This window comes from Ictidomys tridecemlineatus, chromosome 11 (assembly GCF_052094955.1).
Source record: "Ictidomys tridecemlineatus isolate mIctTri1 chromosome 11, mIctTri1.hap1, whole genome shotgun sequence".
In the NCBI taxonomy this organism is placed as follows: Eukaryota; Metazoa; Chordata; class Mammalia; order Rodentia; family Sciuridae; genus Ictidomys; species Ictidomys tridecemlineatus.
This window is the reverse complement of record NC_135487.1, coordinates 8,705,352-8,714,469: the sequence shown is the minus strand read 5'-3', so window position 1 is coordinate 8,714,469 and position 9,118 is coordinate 8,705,352. Positions and strand designations below refer to the sequence as shown.

Genomic DNA, 9,118 nt, shown 5'->3' with positions numbered 1-9,118 from the left:
CCTCCTGAAGCCACCCATTCTAAAGTTTCCTATCCCAGGTGGCTGATGGCGAGAACAAACACCAGCAGCCACCTGGAGACTGGTTGGCATCAGCTTCTCTCTCTCTCTCTCCCTCCCTCCCTCCCTCTCTCTCTTTGTATTTGTGGTGCTGGGGACACAGCTCAGGGCCGTGCACACGCCAGTCAAGTACTCCACCACTGAGCCGCACCCCCCAACCCCATCAGCGTAATTATCTGGTTTGGGGAATGGGGCTTCTTTATCCTCTAGTGGACAACAGAGTTGGGCGCTCTCTAGTCTCATCATGTTGCGCAGACTGGCTCTGGACTCCTGGGCTCGGGGCTCCTACCTCGGCCTCCTGAGCAGCAGGGACTGCAGGGGCACCCAGCTCTTCCCTTTGCTCAGCACCCGTGTGCAGACTCGGGCAGGGAAGCTCCCCCACCCCACGCCAGCATCTGTCTGCTGTCCTCTTAGGCAGCACAGACCTTCCTGCCGTGGATGAGCTGTGAAATTCTAGTCCAGAACCAGAAGGGGCGAATTCTTGTCTGATGTCCATGCCCACCCAAGTCCCCACAGCCGGAGAAGAAATGACTGGCATCTGCCCGCCCCCTGGGAAATGGCCATGCTAAGAGGCCATCCGGGGGGCAGGGAGCAGGGTCCACGGAGGCAGGGCTGATCCCGGCTTCCCAGGTCTCTCTGTGCAGCTTCATGAGGATGGAGTCGGGCTTGTTACTGACTAAGCGTTTGCAGAATCATCTCCAGGTTGGAGTGGCCCTGGGCAGGGCCCTTGAAGGGCGTCTGGAGTCTCACAGCTGCTGCCCGGACTCTGTTTTGCTAACAGATGAGGTTTCTTCTGAAATTTCTCCAGTGCAGAAAAAAAGAGCTCCGTTAAGCCTCTGGCTTCTGAGACCAAGGGTTCAACCTGCGTTGTTGCTTCGGAGTGTTCAGTTAAAACGTGACTTGATTCTATCCACGCTGCGGATTGTGGCTGACTTCCCAGGGCTACAGGGCAGGGCCATCTCCCTCCTGGTCCAATTTATTCAAGAAGACCTTTGTGACCATCGAGCTGTAACAAGCCCAGTGGGAGGCCCACCCGGGGGGCTGGGGGGGCAATGAGTGAGGAGAATACTAGCTGTCCTGTGTCAGGCAGAACTGGGCATATGTGTGTGACTCCCTGTGTCTACCACCAAGTCATGGGGGTGTGGCTACTAACCTCATTTGATAGCAGAGGAATTTGAGTCCTAGAGACAGGAGGAGCCACAGGCTGAGTCACCCAGTTCAGAGGTGGCTTGTGGCCCAAGGATGTGTGTGTTGGAAGATTGTTTCTGGGGACCTTGAAGAGATGGAACCTAATGAGAGGTCCATGGAGACGTACCCTTGGAGGGACTAAGGCCATTCTTAGGGGATTCTGGAGTTGATTCTTATGAAAGAATTGTTATAGAAGAATAAATCTAGCAGCCGCATCCCGGTCTCTTTGACTTCCTCTCTAGTGATGTGTTCTCTTGCTCGGGTGACCTCCTGCCATGGCAATACCATCACTGTGAGGTCTTCTGTGCAGCCAAGCTGAGATGGTGCATGCCCTGAACCTCCAGAATTGTGAGCTTAATAAACCTCTTTTCTTTTAAAGTATGCATACTCAGGTATTTCATTACAATAACAAAAAAAAATGGATTAATAAACTCAGCTAATACATGCATCACTAGGACTGGACCCGTCCAACTCCAGTGCCCAAGTTCATGAGCATCACCCATCATGCCCCTTAAACACTTTTCTGAGACAGGAAGAAAGATAGTGACCTAAATCTTGGGCTTTCCCTGCAGACTCAAGTAGGGTCCAATAGCCACAGTGAAAACAAACCACCTTCTACTACCTATCTTGTCTTTGGAGGAATTTCCCGCTTTGTTCTACCCAACCGAGAACTTGACATTGAATACTGTTTCTGGCCTAGACTCGGCGGGGGTGTTGCCTGGAGATGCACAGGCTGTGTACCACTTGCTTCTCTGCTTAGTCAATTTTCTGTGGGTGTAACAACACCTGAGACTGGATCATTTAGACAGAGGAGTTTCTTTGGCTCATGTTTCTGGAGGCTGGAGGCCAAGAGCATGGCACTGACTTCTTCTTGGCTTCTGGTGAGGGCCTTCTTGCTGGATTATAACTGGCAGAGGGGCAAGAGGGCAGGAGCAAAAGAAAGCCAAGGAGGCTCAACTTGCTTTTATAACAAACCACTGGGGCAAGAATGGCACCTCCCATTAGAGGCCCCAGGTACCAACACTGCTGCCTTGGGAATCCAGGTCTCAATATACGAGTTTTGAGGGGACACATTAAACCATAGCACACACTGTTCACATAAACCCCCATGCGAGGGCTAATTGCACTTCTGTATGCAGTGGCCCTTGGCTGGTATTCATTGCCTTAGTGAAGTCGTTCAAAATAAAGGGAGTGATAGGGTGAAATGAACTGGAGAAAAGGAGAAAGATGATCAAGGATAATAAGTACAACCAGGCCAGATGTGGTTCAGTCAATGCCAACAATAGGAAAGAAAACAACTTGTATTCGTTAGCTATTGCTGCATAACAAATGACCCCCTCCCCAATTTAGTAGCTTACAGCCACAAACATTTATTATCTCATAGATTTTGTGGGTCTGGAATTCTGGAGCTGCTCAGCTGGGTGGTTCTGGTTCAGGCTCTCTCTTGAGACCGCAGTTCAGACGTCAGATGGGGTTGCAATTGTCTGGGGTAGAGAACCTGCATCCAAACTCACTCATGGTTGTTGGGCGGGATCTCGGTTCCTCACTGAGGGCGGAGCTCTCAGCTCTATGCACATGGGTTTCTCCACAGACTGTTGGGTGCTTTTACCACACAGGAGCTGACTTCTCCCAGACGGAGGAATTCGAGAGAGAGAAGAGAATGAGAGTGAGGGCCCAAGATAGAAGTTGCAGTCTTTTTATGACCTAGCACCAGAGATGACATACCTATGCTATTGGTTCAGGGACCATCCCAGCGCAGTGGGAGAGGGGACTACACAGGGTGTGAATACCAGAAGCAGGGACCATCTTGGAAGTTGGGTACGACCCAATACCCAACAAGAACACTAACATCCTTAGAAAATAAAGTTTCATAGCCAGTGCCTGGATCCACCATCTTGGTTTTCTAAAGTCTTCAGGCCCTCCAGGAATTTCAGCCAGTGAACTCTCTCCTTCCTGATAGTTGAGTGAGCCATCACGGGTAAGTTCAACCAGGCCAGATGTGGTTCAATCGATAGGGAAAAAAAAACACTTGTATTTGTTAGCTATTGCTGCATAACAAACTAACCCTTCCCCCAATTTAGCAGCTTAAAGCTGCAAACATTTATTATCTTTGCTCTTGGCTCTTTATAGATTGGCTTTGAGCCTCTTTGGTCTTATCTCCTCTTTTTCCTTAGCCAAACTCACAGATTTCATGCATGGGATGGACCTGAGGTCTGAACACCAAAACAAGGGAAGGCTTCCCACCCTCTTATGAGACCTCTGAGAGAAGAACCTGCTAGAAACCAAGCCTTCCTCCTCCATCTAACAAGTGACATAGTTGTGTTTGGGTTTGTTGTTAGCTGGGCTTCTTACGTAAGATCCTTAAACCGGCAGCTATGAAGAAGGCTAAAGTATGCCAAACCTAGAGCCACTCAGGTCTGGGTTCAAAGTCCAGCTTTGACACCTCAAGGTCATGAGCATGGGAAAGCTAGGTCACTTATCTCCCTTACTTGATTATTGCATTTTTTTAAAAAAAGTGAGATAATATCTAAGTCCCAGGATTGAGGAAAGAGTTCAATTAGATGCCACATGAAAATGGTAGCCTGGTGCCCCAAACTTAGAATTCTGTCACCCAGTCAATGGTCATTAGCACTGACACTATTGAACCACGTAAAGAAACAACCTGAGTGCTTCGATTCCATGTTTTTCAAAGTTTTTTTTTTCAGAATGTGAATTTTTAATATAAGAAAATGCTCAGTTTCAGCTATAAAAGTGATAATGTTTAAAGATGTGCTGCAGCCTGAGCTGAGGTTTTATAACAGCCCAGAGCCTGAGAAGATTCTGAGGACCCATTTTTGCAAGGAAAGTAATGGGGGTGGAAATGATGGAGCTATAAAAATTCCAATTTGCAGTTAACTTTTCAGGAACACACTTTGTCCCTAAAGTGAGGGGCAGGTGCATCCCAGATGAGATGAAAAAGCCCCTTCACCCCCTCTCTGTTCATTCATTCCTTCATAATCGGGCAATTGGTATTTTTTTTTTTTTGGCCCAATAACTGCCTGTCTGCAGGTGTGATCTCTTAGAAACGATTGCCACGGACTCCCTTGTCTGAGGTTCTCGCCTGCCCCATGCTCGCTCATCAAAGGCACATTCTTATTTTCAAGGCAGCAATTTGACCCACCCTCACTCCCCCTTCCAATATGCATTATCATTCTGTGCAGAGGTCTCCGTCCCTGAGTTCCACACTTCAGGATATTGAAAGTCGCTACGACTCCAAGGCAAGTCACCCATCGACAGCTCCCGAATAACTAATCAGGATAGGGAAATGGAGCGTCACAAGGCAGAGCTCATTTTCTGCTCCAACAGGGCTCGTGATTAAGCTGAAAGGTCCCGTTCACCTTCTCTTGCATTTGAGGGTAGAGGGTAGACCAGATACCCAAGAGGACTCTGCCTGTAGGGCCTGGAAACGGGGTGGTGGGTGGGTCATTAGGTGCCACTTCCAATGAGCCATACCCCCTCAAAGGTGATGAAATCCACCTCTGCTGAGGTCATTTGCTTCTTAGAGGTCAGACACTGGAGAGACTCCAAATTCAGCCTCTCCAATCTGATTCGAGAGGCCCACCTTCTTCTCCACTAAGCCCCATGGTGACTAACTGCATTTCCACGGGAAGCCGCCTTGTCGAGATCAGAGCTCAGGGGCTGCTAAGAACCAACCAGGACTCAGGCCTGAAGCTCAAGATCTGGCCTCTCATTGCCTGTCTCCCCTCCTAAGCACCCGATTCAAGACCTTATGTGTACACAGCAAGTGCCCAATAAATGCTAACTGACTGACATGGTTTTTGCACATATAATTGGCTGGTTTTGCTCCATCGAGTTCTCTCCTTGTCACCTTTCCCTCTGCCTCCGGTCACGTCAGAGGCCCAGCTGCTGCTGGAGAGAGCTAGTCTGAGGACCCCAGGAGAGGCCATGGAGCTCCGCCTCCTTCCAAGCTCCACTAAACTTATCGACTTTGAAGAAGGGCCAGGGGAGAGCCGGGAATGAAGCCGAAGGTGGAGGTTTGGGGAAGCAGGCAGAGCTGTGGGCACAGGGACCAACGTGACTCCAGCTAACGCCTCTTCCTATGGTGTGTCCCCCAGAGGCTCATGCACTGGAAAGCTCGGTCCCCATATGGCAATGGTGACATGGTGGCAATTTCAGGAGGTGAGTTCTAGTGGAAGAAGTAAGCTCCGTCCTCAGGAGGGGGACTAAGTCTGTCCCCTGGGAGGAGATCAGGTCTCTTCTGTGTTTGCTTGCTCATGGGGCCCCTCCAGACATGCCAAGTTCCCTTTTTGCTTCTCTGCCACATTATAATGCAGCCAGGAGTTGCCTGCCAAGATGCTAGCACCAAGCTGTGTGGACGCTACAGCTGCCAGAATCATGAGCCAAGTGCACCTCTTTACTCTATATTTCCCAGCCTCGGGTATCCTGTTAGGCAACATGAAACAGACTAATACACCTCTCACTGAGGCTTCTTTGAGGAGCATGTTAGCCTCTTTGTGTGGAGGAAGGGCTAGAAAGAGATGGAGATTCGTTTGCCCAAGTTCCACAACTAGCAGGTGACGGAGTTAGGAAGGAGACCAGGTCTACCCGACACCTCCAGCCCAAGGGATCAGCCGCTTAAAGAATTCTGGGCCTGGTCAAGAGGTGATCTCCAGAGAAGAGGCAGCAGAAGCCTGCTTCCTGAAACATTTTGGATTCAATTTCTGATACCACGGGCAGAGTGTAAGCTCCTAGGTATTCATGTCTTCTTGATTTGTCTCATTTTGCTGTGAACTAGAAGTTAGGGAGGGGAAAGACTGTCATGAGCTCGCTTTGCATCTCGGGTGTGTTTTCTCCATCACTTTGGGGCACCCAACGATGCAGTTGCCCTGTGACACTACCTACCTGGAGGTGGAGGCCGGTGCCCCAGGGCTCCCAGAAGACTGGGCCACTCCAGGTGCCCCTCAGGAGTCTCCGACCACCCTTGCTTCCGACCCACGGGTCATGCAGCTGGGTTCCCCATGGCCCCTCCTCAGGGGTGGAGATTCGATGGAACGGCTCTCGGATGGAAGTCAGGAGAACATCTCCCAGGGTTGTTATGAAGGGTACAACCCCGGGGCAGCCCAATGGAGACCACGCACAGGGCAGGTGGGAGTCCTGGGGACAGGGGCAGGGCCTCTGGGCCCTCCCAGCTAGTCTGCCCCCATGGTCTGGAACTCTGAATCTCATGATTCAAGACGCGTACAGACCCAATCCCAGCCTCCCTCCCTCCTCTGGAGGCTAGTGGGGAGCCCTGAGGGTCCCCATCCTCTACCTGCTTGTTAGGGAACCCACCCTGGCTACCTCCTTGCATTGTACAAGCTCAGAGGTGACCTAAGGGGCTCTTTATGAATCACAGAAGACTCTCCTGTCCCTCGGGCACTTCCAGGGGTTTGCAGAGCTCCGTGCCAGGAGCCAGGAGCAAAGGGCCAATGTACCTTTGTGGTCCTACAGTATCCAAGGTGACCCTTTCAGCCCTCCCTCAGGGCAGCGCACACCTCAGATGTCCCCAGCACTTCTAGTAAAGCCACTCGACTTGACACCAGAGGACACAGCAGCTCTGAGACTGGAGTCGCAGTGAAGCTGCTGCTTCTCTGTCCTGGCTCTGGTTATTTTCCCAGGTGCAAGACCCAAAGCCTGACTCCGGCTCCCACAGAGTTTCAGCAAAAGCAGGACTTGATTGGCTTGTGGAGGGGCGAAGTCTCCAGAGACCACGTGTCATGGCTCCTCCCGGTTCTCACTCTACCTCTCACCAGTTTGTTCCAAGGCTCCGAGCTGGTTCAGGGCCCTCCGTGCACACAGGTGGTGCTTAGTAAATACTCACCGCGGTCACAAAATGGCCTTGGAGGCTGCAAGCACACTACCCTCACACCATGCCTCCCAGTGGAAGATAGGATGCTTCTCAGGTTCCAGAGCCTCATGAAACAGCTTCTTGCAATTCTTGGAGCAGCTTGGGTCACGTGCTGGGGTCAGAAGTGACCACCAGGAGAGGAGGTGGGTCTGTGAAAGAAAAAGTCATGCATATAAAAGACGGTAAGGAAGGCTCTGCTCAGGCCCATGGCAACAGGCACAGGGACGACCCTGAGGGCTTTTGCAGAGAGGAGGCAGATCGCCTTCATCCCAACACAACAGGAGATGACCGAAAGGAACCTCAGGGGTCAGGGGGGGACTCTGGCTGAACTGACCACGCAGGATTCCTGCCAAAGGCAGACTAGGATAGCTAGATGCCAGCTGGGCAATTTGGGAGACGGTGAACCTGGTCAGGTGTCAAGGGTGGGGGGTTCTGGCTAAAACTGGGCTCTCGAGGGCACGCCCAGGACAGGGTCTACCTGAGAGCCCAGAGGAGCCCAGCTGGAGTGTGGTCCCCCGAGGAAAGGGGCCAGAGGAGGGCAGAGCAGAACTGGCCACCAGGAAAACTGTGTGGGTGCTGGGGGGACAGTCGAGGTGCCCACATGGGGATGGGATCGGGGACCCTAAACTGAAGGCGGAGGTGTGTCCTCTGGTCGAAGGTGGCCCCTTGCAGCAGTGTTGCAAGATGGGACCTTCGAGGGGTGATAGGGTACAAGGGGCCCACCCTTGACAATGGACTCGTGCCACATCACCCTGATAAGAGGATGGGCTGCGCCCTTACACCCACCCACCCCCACACACGTGTGCTGTCTTGTCCTTCCATCTTCCAGCATGGGATGTCACAGCAAGAAGGCCCTCACAGATGCTGGCCCCTTTCTTTTGGACTTTCTAGTCCCCAGAACTGTATGAAATAACCTCTGTGATTTTTAAATTATCCAGCCTCAGATATTCTGTTACAGCAGCCCCAAACGGACCGAGACAAAACTTAACCCCTTGAACTGCGAGGTGGCAAATTTATATGGGTTTGTTTAATCCCTGGACCCAGTACAGCTACTTAGCAAAGATTCCCCACGAAGCATCCCTAGGTGTCACCCAGCCCAAGAGCCTCATTTGAGAGATGAGATAAAGACAAGAGAGGTGAGTGATGTGTTCAAAATGACAAAACGAGTTAGAGGCCGCACCAGCCCCAGGACAGATCTGCTGAGTTCAGGGCGTAGTCTTCTGCTCAGAGCTGGATAGATGGTGACAGCCGGCCGGGTGCTGGAGCCCATGGCTGCCCACCCCTAGGAGCCCGTCAGCACACGTCAGGAATTCCACTTATCTGTTGATAAGCACAGTCTTTATAAAAAAAAATTAAATCATGTAGGTTACGATTAAGGTGTATTTAAAACAAGGGCCATCAGGCACTCATGAATGTTCATAATAAATATGAGTAACAGCCAAGAGGTGGAGACGGCCCACATGCCCAGCTCCCAGTGAACAAATATCGGGATAATATTCAGCCATAAGAGGACATAAGGGCTTGGGGTGTGGCTCAGTGTAGAGCACTTGCCCAGCATGTTTGAGACATTGGGTTCAGTCCTCAGCACCACGTAAAAATAAATAAATCTAAACAACTAAAAATATTTTTAAAAAAATTTTTTAAAAAGTTTAGCCGGGCAAGGTGGCACATGCCTGTAATCCCAGCAACTCGGGAGGCTGAGGAAGGAGGATCGAGAGTTCAAAGCCAGCCTCAGCAAAAGTGAGGTGCTAAGGAACTTGCTGAGACCCTGTCTCTAAATAAAATACAAAATTAGGCTGGGGATGGGGCTCAGCGGTCGAGTGCCCCTGAGTTCAATCCCCGGTACCTGCCCTGAAAAAAAAATTCTTAAAAAGTTTGAAAAGGGAGGTGAGGCGCTAGGCCACGCTGGTGGAGGGATGGACTGTGAAAGCGTTCTCAGTAGAAGAAGCCAGACAGGAAAGGCTACAAATTACGTGGTTCTGTTTA

The 9,118-nt window shown here is 51.0% G+C and overlaps 1 long non-coding RNA gene across 4 annotated transcripts in view; it reads right to left on the bottom strand.

The window, feature by feature from the left end:
• Positions 1-2,510: 2,510 nt before the first annotated feature.
• LOC144367877 (uncharacterized) overlaps positions 2,511-9,118 on the bottom strand; it is a 22,338-nt gene continuing 15,730 nt past the window's right edge. For 2 of the 4 annotated variants that reach the window (XR_013427431.1, XR_013427432.1), the window contains exon 4: positions 2,511-7,281. This is a non-coding gene — a long non-coding RNA (uncharacterized LOC144367877). The remainder of the gene's footprint in view (positions 7,282-9,118) is intronic. The other 2 variants (XR_013427433.1, XR_013427434.1) reach the window with 2 other exon arrangements.